We start from the raw sequence: 13,551 nt of genomic DNA, 5'->3' as shown, positions 1-13,551 counted from the left end.
AGCCAATCGCTACCCGGCCACCCCTCCCCGCGTCCGCGCCGCGAGGGGCGCCCCCCAGCCCCACGACCCCCGCCCGGCTCCCCGTGGACGGGCACGGCGGCCCCGCCGGCCCGAGGATCCTCAGGCCTCTGGAGAGGCCACCGCTGTGGACTCGGCGGCGACCTTGGGTTCTCGCCCCAGGTCTGCCCTTGCAACGGCAGTGCGACCCACCCAGGGGGGCACTGTCGGGATTCGAACTTGGATCTCGGGGGCTCCAAAGCCCGTGAGTGGTTGTGCGTCCTTATTTCTGTGGCTTAACAGGACGGTCGTTTCGCAAAAGGGACTTACTCTGGCAGGTCACTCGTTTCCGATCCCGGCAACCTTTTGGACAAGATGAGTTTGAATTTGCCCAGCGGATGAATGCTGCCTGCCTCCTTCATCACCCCGAAGCCCGCCTTGAAGAGGGCCGCCGGCGCAGCTCCTCAGTGTAGCTGACTCTGTGGCCCTCGCCTTGCCACTGGGACAGTGCTCCTGTGTGTGTCCCCTCTTCTAGGCTCGCCTGCCCTCTCTCCCTCTGTAGAAGTTTCTCCCAGCGTCTGCCTTCCTCACGTGCCCTGCATTGTTGTGTGTGTGTGCATGTGTGGGTACCCCTGCTCCCGCGCCTTGAAGCTGGACTCCCAGTAATGGGGCCTGAAAGTCCCTAGACTTCCCGGGCACTGTTTGCTTTGTGGATAGTGCTGGCCGTGACCTACTGATGCATTTCCTTGCGACTCGATCTGGTGACTTTCCTTTGTAAACATTCACCCTTCTCACTGATCCTGTGAGTACCCCTTCCCCTCTTTCCTCGATGTTGGAGAGCGGTCTTAGGTCCTTCCGCTGCAGTCGGAATAGCTGGTGCCTTCGTCCCCTTAGACAGCACAATTCAACTGAGCAAACCTTAAAGATGTGATTGGTTTTTCTCATCGATTGGTGCGTGGGCAGCATCCCATCGGAGAGAAAGGAGCTGTACTCAGTGAAAGACTTAGGAGCGCGCGGGGGGCGGGGGGGTGGTGGCGGTGGCAGGACAGGAGGTTACTAGACAGGAGCAGATTGTTTCGGTCAAGGTCAAGTTTCTTTGGGCAGCGCCAGGGGTCTGCCAGGTAGACGGCCCAGCTGGTGCCGGCCGGGTCATTCTAGGCCAACCGGCCTGAGACTTCACTCCGGGAGCAGTTGTGACCGTGATTAAGTCGGGGAGTCTAAGTCTCAGTTTGGGGACGTGGCTTAGGCCACGTGACTACATTTTGGGTCTGTTTTTCTCTTTTTTAATAGTCCCTTTGGGTCGTGACAGTGAAACGCCATGGGCTGGGGGATGTGTACACACTGGAAATGGACTTCTCACAGTTCTGGGGGTTTGGGGGTCCGAGAACAAACCCCGGGATTCTGTCACCCGGTGTGGGCCGGCGTCCTGGGCTCACAGATGACGGTCGTTTCTGCAGCAGTTTCTGACAGCAGGGGGAGGGGGCGGGGCCTGGAAACTCTGGGGTCTCTCTTCCCAGGGCATGACTCCCACTCCTGAGGGCCCGATCCTCGTGAATCAGCTCCCCAAAACGCCCCATTTCCAAGGACACTGGGCACTGGCGTCTCCCGTGGATCGGGGCAGTGCACGTGAGGTCTGCAGCGGTCTGCGAGTGTGTCTCCCGCTCGTAGGACCCGTCCTGTGCCCCTGCCATCCTGCCACCATGCCCGGCTCAGGAACCTGTGCATGGTCCCCACGTCCTCTTCCATCAGACCCCAGTGGCTCTCTGACTAGCTGCCGGAGGCCTGGCTGCTGGCTGCTTGTCCCCTGTGGCATGGCCTCCCGGTTGGAAGTCGTAGCAGGCGTTTCAGCAGGGGAGGGTCACAACCACCTACTTCAGACAGATGACTCTGGATTCCAGGGTGAGAGGCTGGGGCTCACGGCGGGGGCTCTCACCAAGAGAAAGAAGACAAGGGCTTAGGCGGGGCTTGCCCACTCACTCGCGGTGGCTCATGGGTAGGAAAAAGGGAGAGTCAGAAACCATCCCCTGGTTTCTGGCCCACACAACGGGATGACTACTCCTGACCCTCCCCGAGGTGAGGACGTCGCAAAGAACGGGCAGTTCGGGGGTGAGATCCTGCGTGGTTCTGTGTGTCGGAGCTTTCCAGGGGGCTCCCGGAGAGGGGGAGAGAGTTCATGGACAGTTGAACGTACAGCTTGGAGGAAGCGGTCCGTACAGAACGTAGAGATCTGAGTGACATCCACACAGAGGTGGTGGCCGAACCTGGGAGGGAGGTTCCCGGGAGACGGTGCAGAATGAGACGAGGAGTGGCCGAGAATGGAGCCAGGTCATACCCGCACTGAAGGGTCAGGCAGAAAAGGAAAGAGCGAGTCCTCTTTTGGCAGGAACCGAAGATTAAAGAATCTCCTGAAGGAGGCATGTGGGCAGACAGGTGCCACGAAGAGAGAGGTCCAGTAATAGAAGGAGGCAGATGGCCCGCTGGTTGGGAACCGCCCTTCCTGGTATCAGAAGCTGAAACCCCCGCCTAGGCTAAGGCTGAGGGAACGCCCTTGGAACCGTAAGCCAGCAAGGACACAAAGGCTCATCTCCCTGGCAGGAGCGCTGCTTCTGCTGCTTCATTCATAACTGAGCCCCAGAGCTTGGTCGGTTAGCCAAAGACGGGTAAGATTCCCCAAGGGGGGAACGACCTAAGACAGGCACGATCACGTGGGAGGCCCCCAAAAGAAGGACTTTGGGGGCTACAGCAAAAGGGGGTGATGGACCCTCACTCCTCAGCTATGACATAGCCTGAGTCCTTATCGTCTGGGAGAAAATCTTCTTATCTCTTGGTTGCCTTAGTTCCCTTGCTCCACCTAAGCCTGAAACAATGACAGGGTGGTGCAGCTCTGTGCTGAAAAGGGTGGGTTCCCCGGGTGATCTGGCCTAAGAAAGAACATGTAAAATCCTGTGAAACCTGCTTTGTTTAGAATGCTCTCAGTTGAATGAGAAGGGTCCAAGGAGGAAGTTAGTTTGTTCCTTAAAAGTCTTACAGCTCTTTGACCCTGACTCAAAATAGGCCCTCAGACTTCCTTGTTATCTAATGTTTGATCCTTACTTCCTAGCAATGAGTAAGGAGCTTTTACCTGAATTCTTATGCAAACGAAACCAGTAAAAAGCCTCTCCGGAGGGGGAACGGCGCGCCCTCCCCACCAGGGAGGGTGGCCAAGCAGCGCCCTCCAGGAGAGAGGGTGGCCAAGGCGCTCCCCACTAGAGGGGGTGGCCATCCCGTCCCTACTTCTCCACAGAAACTAGTCTGTCTCTGTGCATGTTTTTTCTCGCGTGTTTTCGACGAGCCATCCGCAGCATTCCGTGATCACTGGTGGCTGGTGACCCACACATCGCCCGCTGGCGCTGGTGGTCGGGAAGTCGCCGGGGACGCTGTCGGAACCCGCTGACTGGCATGGTGCCGGAAGAACCGGAGACGTGGACGACGGGTGACCCTGTGGTGGCGGGACGGGCAGACAGCGCGTTCCCAGCGGTGGAGAAGGAGCAGCCCCAGAGCACGAAGGAAGGGTTGTCTGGCCGTTTAGGTGGTTTTAAAGGCCGGAGAAACAGGAGCTGGTCGTGAGGAGAAAGGGGGAGCCGGCAGAGTGGGTGCAGACAGGGGCCAAAGGGGGGTCATTGACGGGGGTTGGTCGTTTCGAGAACGTGGGGACGTCTTGCCGTCCAGGCTGCAGCGTGAGGCTTCTCAGCGAGCCCGGTCCGACTGCCCAGCACGCGCCCCTTGCCCGCCTCTCCTGCCCGGCACCGTGTCCGACTCCTGAACACACGCACGTGGGGGCGCCTTCCTGGGCTCCCTCTGCCCCATCATCCGGCCTCTCCCATCTCCCAATCTGTGCAGCTATGAGACCATCTGTCCCTGTGGCGCCAGGCTGGGTGCAGACCACCCCGTTGACACCAGGGGCGGAGCATTGCCCTGTGGCCGTCAGGGCAGACAGAGCTTCCAGACTGGTCCCTCCGCTGTGAGGCAGAGGACGGGTCCTGTGGCTGTTCCACCGGAATGCTCTACTCGAATTGGTAACAAAGAACCAGTACCCCTTTGCAGGTACCACTAGGACCATTCAAAGAGTCTGACGTGTTTCATTTTCGTCAACGTGCCCCCGAGCGCTGGTCTGTTTGCTGTGTCAAAAGAGAACACCGATCATTGTACCTCTGAAACTCGGGAAGCACGCCGTGCGCACACGGCGATCTCTCCGGCTCCCTTCGCTCCCTGCTGACTTGCGCGTGCTCGGACCCCTACGGGCTGTGGCCTCTCGTGCCCTCGGCCCTTTGATCTGTGTCTCGCCAGCCTTCTTCCCACTCGCCTGCGCCCACGCAGCGTTTTGTTGGCCCTGTTCTGTTCTCACCTTCCCTTTCATGCCATCCTGACTCAGCTTCTGAGTAAAACTCTCAATAGTCCCTTCAAAGCTCCCCCCCCCCATCCTCCCCGCCAATCCGCCCACCCCATGATGCTCCGAGGGCCGGCATCCACTCCACCCCAGACTGTGGAGGACACATAAGAACACCGAGAACGCTGCCTGGCACAGAGCGGGTACTCACTAAATGGCGGTTGGTGGTGTTACCTTTGCTGGGGGTGTTCACGTGGCGTCATGAAGAGAGCTGTGGAAAGGGAGTCAGGGAAATTTGGTGTTACACACACACACACACACACACACACACGTTCACGAGCACACACAGAGCACGTCAGACGGAGCTCCCCGGACTTTGCATCGGAGCGCATCTGCACCGCCTTTGCCGCGAGAGGGATCTCTCAAACGGCCTTTGTCCCAGCCCCAGGGGACACGGACTCACGTCCCTTGAACGAGAAAGGGCGATAAGCTATTGGTGCCCTCTCGCAAGTCAAATAGGAGAACTCTCACGTGCTGCGTGCGACGAGAGAGAGGACTCCCACCTCCGTGGGAGCGTCGGGACAGGTCTAGGTTGGCGAGGGCACCGCACCACGACGGGACAGGGCGGGCACCAAAGGGGGGTCCGTGTCGCTGGAGGGAGGGCGGGGAACAGCAGCAGCCGCACTCAGGCCGCCACCTAGAGAGGCAGAGGGCGCCCCACCAGTGACCTCAGAAGCACGTTCACGGTCCCTGAAGGCATTACTGGAGCCTTCTGGGATCTTGTCGGGGAGGAACAGGGGGGTTGTTTCGGGTCCCGAGAATTCTCCTCCCCGAGAGTCAGAGTCCAAAGGCCGGTTCCATGGAGGTGGTCCCTGCGCTCGCCCCTTCCCTGTCGTGCCCCAGGCCGAGGTGTACAGTGGGGATCCACCAGGAGTCCCCAGCTCTCCGGGAGTGGGGGTGGTCCAAGACAGAGAAGATGCTGAAGGCTGGACGGAGTTGCAGATTTGGCTGCTGTTTGTGCCAGTTCCGTCCCGGTGTTACTGTACGCACCGCTGCAGGGGGCGTTGGGTCACACAGGCGTCATTGCCTCCTCCTTTCATTGTGAACGGAAACGTGCTGAGTACCTTTAGGCACCTGTCGTCGTTCTAGGTCTAGGGACCGGGAGATGCAGAGGGGATCAAAACCGCGCTGGATAACGTCGTGCTGCCTGCCGGAGTCCCGGGAGGCGGGGGGGTCGAAGCCCAGCCCCCTGCAGGGCTACTGCACGAAGCGGGTGGGAGAGACGGTGCTTTGCCGCCTCTGGGCCTCGGTGTGGAGGCATAGCAGCTGCTGTTTTCACCTTTTTCTGAGAGAGAGAGGAAGGGAGGGAGAAAGAGAGGGAGAGGAACATGGATGGGTTGCCTGCCCTTTCGTAGGTGCCCTGACTGACACCAAATCCGCAAGCCAGGCATGTGCCCCAACCGAGAATCGAACCTGTGACTTTCCAGTTTGCGGGACGATGCACAATCCGCTGAGCCACACCAGCCAGGGCAAAAACACTGACTGTTTAAAATGAAGTAATGATAACGTCCTCGGGTTATATAACGGAGAACTGAAAATTCTCAGAAAGTGACATCGAGGTGCATGGAATCAAAAGGTCTCAGGTCCTAAGATGATAAAGTAGTGAAGGGACTGACGTTATATTTTAATAAGTTATAGATACGTGTGGTCTCTAAATAACTAAATAATAAAAGAATGCTCAAGTAATGGGAATGACAGAACAGTCACATAGTACACAACCCAAAATCAGCCAAAATAGAGGTTAGGGCACACAGCATTATTTACAGATCAGTGGCCGTCAACCCGGAGCGCCATTGTCCCCCCATGGGCAGTGGGCAGTACCTGGAGGTGTTTTTGATTGTTGTGACTGGCGGTGGGGATGGTGCTGCCTCCAGTGGGCAGAGAACCGGGACACTGGTCAACATCACCCAGCAGAGCACAGACCCCCCCGCCCCCAGCAAGTCAGCAGTGCCGCAGTTGACAGGTTCTGCTGTGGAGACGCAGGACATAAAAAAGAAAGAGTCCATTCACCAAAAAGAAATCAAATGCTTAATCTCGAGACCCTAATAACATGGCCTCGAAAATGTATACAGCAAAGAAACAGACAAAACTGAAAGAGAAGAGACAAATTCACAATTGAGGTAGGACATTTCAACGTAGTTCTCTTGGTGACTGATAGGACGAGGACACAAAATCAGTTAAGGTTCTAGAGGATTTGAATAACACGGGTGGTAAACATAACCTTATTGATGTCTTGAGAACACAGCACCAAATTTCTACAGATACATCACCTGATTTTTGAATATACATGGAACGTTCACCCAAATTGACCACGTGCTCACTGTGGAGTGAGTCCCGCCGGCTTTGCCCATTCCCTGACCACACTGGAGTCGGGCTCCGAAATCAACCACGAAACAAAACTGGGACGTTCCCAAACATTGGGGAATATTTTTACGGCCTAATTTTAAATAACCCAGGAGGCAAGGAAGAAACCACCCTGGAAGTCAAATTATAGTTTGAGCGGAATAATATCGGAAGCACAACAGATCTAAGCTTGCAAGGCGACGCTAACGCTGTCTAATGAGTCTGAAGGATACCTACCGGGGGTGGGGGGGGAAGGATGGGGGGCAAAGATCTACGCAGCCCACCCCAGGGACTCGGGGAAAGAACAGAAAGGTACACCCGGGAGAGGAGAAGGAAGGAAATGGCACAGAGGAGAAATGAATAAACTATAGAAATACGCCACAGAGAGGGTCGACAAGCCGAAACCTCGTTCTCTGAAAGGACTCATGGAATGGAGACGCCGCTGTCAGAACTATACAAATAGACAAGCACAGACCACACGGTGTGAGGAGGGGGCACTTCAAGGAGGCATTTCACGTTCTGCAGACACTGAGAGTAACAGAAATGGCGTGCACAACTCTGGGCCATTGTGTTTGAAAATGTACAAGAAACTGACAAGGCGGTGGGAAAACACATCTTCCCAAAAGTGACCCAAGGAAATGGGGACGGTCCTAAATATACTCAAGAGGGAGACGTCGTCTGTAATGGAATCTTCCCCTAAAGATGCCCAGATGCCTCGCTGGCGCATCGGGCCGGATGTTTTAGGGAGAAATCGTGCTGAGCTCACACTAGCTCTTTCGGAGAACCAGACAAGAGAAGCCCAGTCTTCACACCCAAAACCTGGCCAGCGCGACACAAGAAAGGAAAACCACATACCAATCTCTGTATAACAGATTAAAAAAAATCAACCAAAATGTCACTATAGCAAATCCTGGGGTACATGAAAAGAATAACACAGCACAAGAACTTTGAACCTAATCCAGAGTGCATGTTGATTAACATGTGAAAAATCAATCCATGTCATTCACAACATTAATGTATTAAAGGGGAAAATCACATGATCATTTCCAAAAATGCAGAAAAACTGATACAATCCCGTATACATGAAAAAAAAACCCCAGTAAACTTGGAATAGAGAGATATTTTCTTAATAGAATAAATGGTATCTACAAAAAAATCCACCAACAAACATAATGGTGAAACACTGGAATTTTTTTCTGGGATTATGAAGAAGGCAAGGATACATATGTACCGTTACTTCCTCTGTTCAAGGTTGTATTACATTGTTAGCCTGTGAAGTAAGGTAGGAAAAAAAAGTACAAGAATTGGAAACAGCCCTGGCTGGTGCGGCTCAGTGGATTGAGCACCAGCCTGCGAACTGAAGGGTCGTGGGTTCAGTTCCCAGTCAGGGCACGTCCCTGGGTTGCTGGCCAGGTCCCCAGTAGGGGGCGCATGAGAGGCAACCACACACTGATGTTCTCTCCCTTTCTTTCTCCCTCACTTCCCTTCTCTCTAAAAGTAAATAAATACAATCTTAAAAAAAAAAGAATTGGAAACAATTTTGTCAGGTGTGTCCCCATTTGTTAGCTTCTCTAACACATTCAAGGCTCTAAGAGTCCCCCGTCCAGGTGGCTCCACGGGGCTCCAACCTAGCACCTGCCCAGCTTATGTGGCTCCAAAATGGTTTTGTCCCACACTTCTGGCTGAACCGGTCCCAGTCCCAGCCAGAGGCGTCCTGGCCCTGGCCCTGCGTCTAGATCGAAAACGCTGCCCGGGACGCCAGAACCAAAGGGGACCCTGTCAAAACACTGTGACGGTTTGGGGGTGGCCTGGTGGCTTGCAAGACGGTCAGTGGGGGCTGGGCACCTGGAGGTCTGAGCAGGAGACGACTTAGGGGAGGGTAGAGAACAATTACCTCCTTCTTCCTCTGATGGCGTGAATACAGCGCATTTTTGCATAACAAAACATTCTTTTCCAGGTAAGGCTGATTTTTTGTATTCCAACTCATCATTCTGGCAGGAATTAACAAGGCGCCAGCCAACAGTAGCACAGGGTGGCTGAAGAACATGCTGTAATACTAAACAATTAAAGCTAATCTTATTGTGTGTGTATATGTGTGCATTTGTCCAGATGTACCAATTCTTTCCCTTGGGGGAGAAAATGGACATTTTATGTTTGAATGGAAAATACGTTTTTCATGACACCATTTTATAAAGTTTAAAGTTAAAATGAAAACTTTCGGTTTTATATAAATAATGTATTATATACGTAAAGTCAAAAATTGTCAAGGGCTACTTTTCCCAAGAAGATACACGAATGGCCAACAGCTGTATGAAAAGGTGCTCAATATCCCTAATTATCAGGGAAAGGCAAGTAAAAATCGCAATGAGCTATCATACCTCCAGGGAGCGGGCTTAAGAACACTCCAGAAACATGTTCTTTTTTAGGCCGGCCTTGGGTGGCACGGGGAATTTCCAGACACATTTCTTCGCTCTGACATAAGAGAAATGCACAGCGTTCGTTGCAATAACCAAGAGCGTCCAGCAGAGGGCAGCCTCCGCCAACAATCCAAAATGCGAAGTCACCAACTTAAAGAATCCGAGATCTCAGAAAGAGACCAGCGCTTCCTCAAAAAGTCAAACCTAGTTACCCGATCACCCAGCGCTGGCACCCCTAGGTGTGTACCCTAGTGAAGTGAAAACGTTTGTCCACACAGCAACTTGTACGTGAATCTTCATAGGAGCATGACTCTTTTTTTTATTTTATTTTAATCATTGTTCAAGTAGCATGACTCTTAACAGTCAAAAAGTGGAAACCGACCCGTGAGTGGGAAACCAGCATAAAATGGGTGTGGTACATCTAGACAGTGGACTGTTATTTAGCCCTAAGAAATAATGTACATGACAGTGTGGACGCACCTGGAAAACACTATGTGAGTGAAGGAAGCCGGGTGCGGAAGGCCACACACTGTACGATTCCACGTGCGTGACCACGGCAAGCAAACCCCCAGGGGCAGGAAGTGGACGCGTGGCTGGGACGGCAGAGTGGGCAGTGGCTGCCTCACGGGGACGGGGTTTCATGGGGGTGGGGGCGGGGGAGATGAAGATGTTCTGGAACTAGATAGAGGTCTCACAGCCTTGCGAATATACGGAATTATTCACTGGCTTATACTCTTTAAAATGGTTAAAGTGGTAAAACTTTGTTATGTGAATTTTATTTCAATAAAGGAAAAAAAAAACCCTTATAAATTTTCCTAGAGGTAGATTTTAAATAATCAGGCAAAACCCAGGCACTGGGGTGGGAGGTTAATGGTCTCTGAGGGTGTCATGGGAGCAGTGGATACATTGTCAGGTCCCCGTGTGTGAGGGCCCAGAAGCTCGTCTTCATTTGCCAGCTGCAGGTCCGCTGCTTAGAAAGCCGGCTCTCAGGGTCTGGGAGGGTCCTGCTTTTCGTCTGTGCAAAGGCTGAAAGTCCCTGCTGAGATCAGTGTTCTTAAAGTGCAGGGCGGAGGCTCAGGCTAATCCGGATGTAAACGGGAGCGTGACCCCTCCCGGCTGAAGGTTTAGGGTGCATTAGCCATGGACAGTTCGGTTCTGTTTTGTAGCCACACGCCTGGGAGGGGAGGCTGAGCACCTGGGGCACCCTGAGGGGGAGAGGTCATGACCCCACGCCCTCAGGCCAATGGGCCTAGCCAGAAGAAACACTAGCAAGAGGAAGTTAGAGACCCCTCTTCTGGAAATTTCAGCAGGCAGAATTTATTTATTTATTAAAGATTTTATTTATTTATTTTTAGAGAGGGAAAGGAAGGAAAAAGAGAGAGAGAGAGAAACATCAATGTGTGGTTGCTGGGGGCCGTGGCCTGCAACCCAGGCATGTACCCTGGCTGGGAATCGAACCTGCGACACTTTGGTTCACAGCCCGCGCTCCATCCACTGAGCTACGCCAGCCAAGGCGGCATAATTTATTTTTACGTTTCGGTTTCCTGTCGGTCTCTCTGGAGGGTCTCTCGGTTCCATCAGAGCAGGGACCGTGGGTACCGAACTCACCACGGTCTCTTTAGCAGTGCTCGGTACACAGTAGGTGCGTTTTCAATGCGGGTCGGTGGCCTGACAGCCGAGGCCACCAGGAAAGCCCCCAGATGGGGGGTGAGTGCGGACAGTGGGAACGGCCCAGGGAGGCGCGGGGGTGGGGCCAGACGACGCTGTGTGCAAACCTCGCCAGCACATGCGCACCAAGAGCGGGCTCCCTCCGCTCACCTGGAGTGTCTGGAAGAGGCACCTGAGTCGCATCTCCAAGGAGGGCCAAGGGTTCCTGCGCCAGAGGCTGGAGAGGCAGACCCCACAGCGAAAGCAGCCCGCGGGGCCGCGGGGGCGGGCCAGCCCTGGGACTGTGGGGCGCTCGCAGGGGGTCCGCCCGGCAGCGGGCACCTGGCTGGGGGCGCTCTACCCCAAGGGCAGCGGGAAGCCCCTGCAGGCAGGGGCCACCTGCTGGCGCACCTGGGAGACGCTGCGGGTGTGGTCCCCAACGGCCAGAGTCAACACCACAGTTCAGCCGGTTGCACGAACTTTTCCGTTTCCCAGTGCCTGTAACGATGGCGTGTACGCTATCCTGTAATCTACCAAGTGTGCAGTAATCACGACTGAAAAACGACGTACACACCTTAATTAAAACATACTTTATTGCTGAGAACACGCTAGCCATCCGCTGAGTCTTCGGTGAGTCGGCGTCTTCTTGCTGAGAGGGACTCCTGCCCCCGTGCGGATGGAGACGCGGACTCGGCGGAGCGCCGTGACCCCGGGGCTGTCCCGCCCGGCCCTGGGTCCCGGCCCCTGCCCTTCAGGCTGTCACCGCAGGGTGGACGTGGGGCAGCAGCGAGAGGCGGTGGCTGCTGCTGAAACACCCTCAGAGGAGGACAGAAGGGGCGTAGAGGACGTGAAAAAGAGGGCGAGGGTCGGGAGCGGCATTTGGGGCTGGGGGTCATGCGTTGGGCTCGGTGGCTGAGTGCCCCTGCCGGGAGGGAGCTGGGAGGACAAGTCCACAATAGGGACAGCCCTCACGGTCTCGGGGGCGGATGAGCCAGCCTAGGGAGAGGTGAGGGACCAGGGCACCAAGGAGCCCCGTGTCCTTTGGATATGGCTGTCCAGGAGTCACAGGAACCGTGGGGACAGTGGGGCCCTCACCGCGGCGAGGGAAGCAACGGGAGTGCAGGGATCTGGGGACGTGGGGCCAAACCTGCCGTTCCAAGCACCTCAGCTGTACGAGGAGGAAGGAAGAAGGGTCGCTTGGGAGGGATGGGGGGCCCAGAAAGCCCTTTTTAAATTGTTTTCATCATTAGGGCGAGAAAGGTTCACAAGGACAACAGGCCCGAGAAGCGGAAGCAGCGGAAAGGAGGCGTTAGGTGATGCGCGGCCGAGGGGAGAAGGGAGGCGACGGCCCTCCAGGCCGCGGCGGGGGGAGGCGGACCACCAGCCTTCGAAGAGAAGAGGAATACTTGAGAGTCCAGCGAAGACATCGGTGTAAGCCCGCCCTGAAGCGGACACGGGGGCTTGAGAAAGGTAAGGCTTAGCCGCGGACTCGGCTCCGGACCGGTCTGTGCTCACGGGCCACACCCCCCCCCCCCGTGGGCTGTCGCTGCCGTGGGCGGGGGGCTGAGAGCCGCTTCCCAGGGAGCCCCTCCCGGAGAGCAGGGCTGCTCTGGGGGCCGACCTGGGCCCCAGGACTCCCCAGCGGCCCGGGATGATGTCACCTGCCCGTCCCCCCTTCCTGCCCTCCCGTGGGGTCAGACCCACATGGCCTCTGCCAGCTCCCTCAGCCCCCTCCCCCTTTTCCCTCCATCGGCTATGGGCTCCTTCTGTCCCTTGGGACACCCAGACTCACACGGCCACCCACGGGCGCCAGGGGACAGGACAAGAAAGGCTGAGCTGGGGAAACTCGGGCCCCTGATTGGGCGGCGCCGAGACGAAGGAGGAGACTGTGATGGGTCTCAGAGGGATAGAAAAATGGGTGGGGGGTGTGCAGGGGGACCCTGCTCGCCTTCTCACGGCGACTGCCCACCTGGCACGCGGCAGGTCCAGGCAGACGTGACCACATGGGGACGGGTGTGAAGACAGATGGGGTGGGGGTGGGCGCGGGCCACGGGGCAGAGGCTGAAGGGGATCCCCCTGCAGTTCTCTGGGAGCAGGAAGTGAGGTCACTCCTGGGGGGGTCTTGCACAGAGGGGTGGAGGCACCCTCTCATTAGAGGGACAGCTGCCCCCAGGCTGTAAAGGGGGGTTGAGGGGGGGGTGGGGGGGGTGGAGAAGGAGTGGGGGGGGCGGGATGATGGCGAGGGCCTTGCAGGCCATGGGAGGCTCCACAGAAGTCGTCACGCAGAGGGGGCCGGGGTGGGCAGGTGGGGTCAGGCCTCTATCGATAGATTGGGAGGGTGCAAAAAAAGTGGGGGGAGAAGTAAAAAGAGGTAAAAGGTGTTATCAAAGCTTCCTTTTAAGACCTGCATGTTTCAGAGCGAAAAGAGGCCTCGGTCCTGCATTGCCCTGTGAGCGCGGGGTATCGGGAGCCCCCGTGAAAGCAGTCTTTCTGGAGAGTCACTTAATTTCGACAACACATCGACCCTCAAGCCTTCTGCCGGGGAAGCCGCCGCATCATTTCTGGGGGCCTCGCGGGCGGAGCGCCGCGGTTCCCGTCTTGCTGTGACGGCAGCGACCGATCCCAGTGTCGGCCTCCCGTGCTCCCCTGGGGTTTCAGCTCTGCACGATCCATTGTGTGTGTGTGTGTGTGTGTGTGTGTGTGTGTGTGTACGTGACCACA

This window comes from Phyllostomus hastatus, unplaced genomic scaffold (assembly GCF_019186645.2).
Source record: "Phyllostomus hastatus isolate PE091 unplaced genomic scaffold, TTU_PhHast_1.1 phas_scaffold_555, whole genome shotgun sequence".
NCBI classification, from domain to species: domain Eukaryota; kingdom Metazoa; phylum Chordata; class Mammalia; order Chiroptera; family Phyllostomidae; genus Phyllostomus; species Phyllostomus hastatus.
This window is presented reverse-complemented; position numbering follows the sequence as displayed.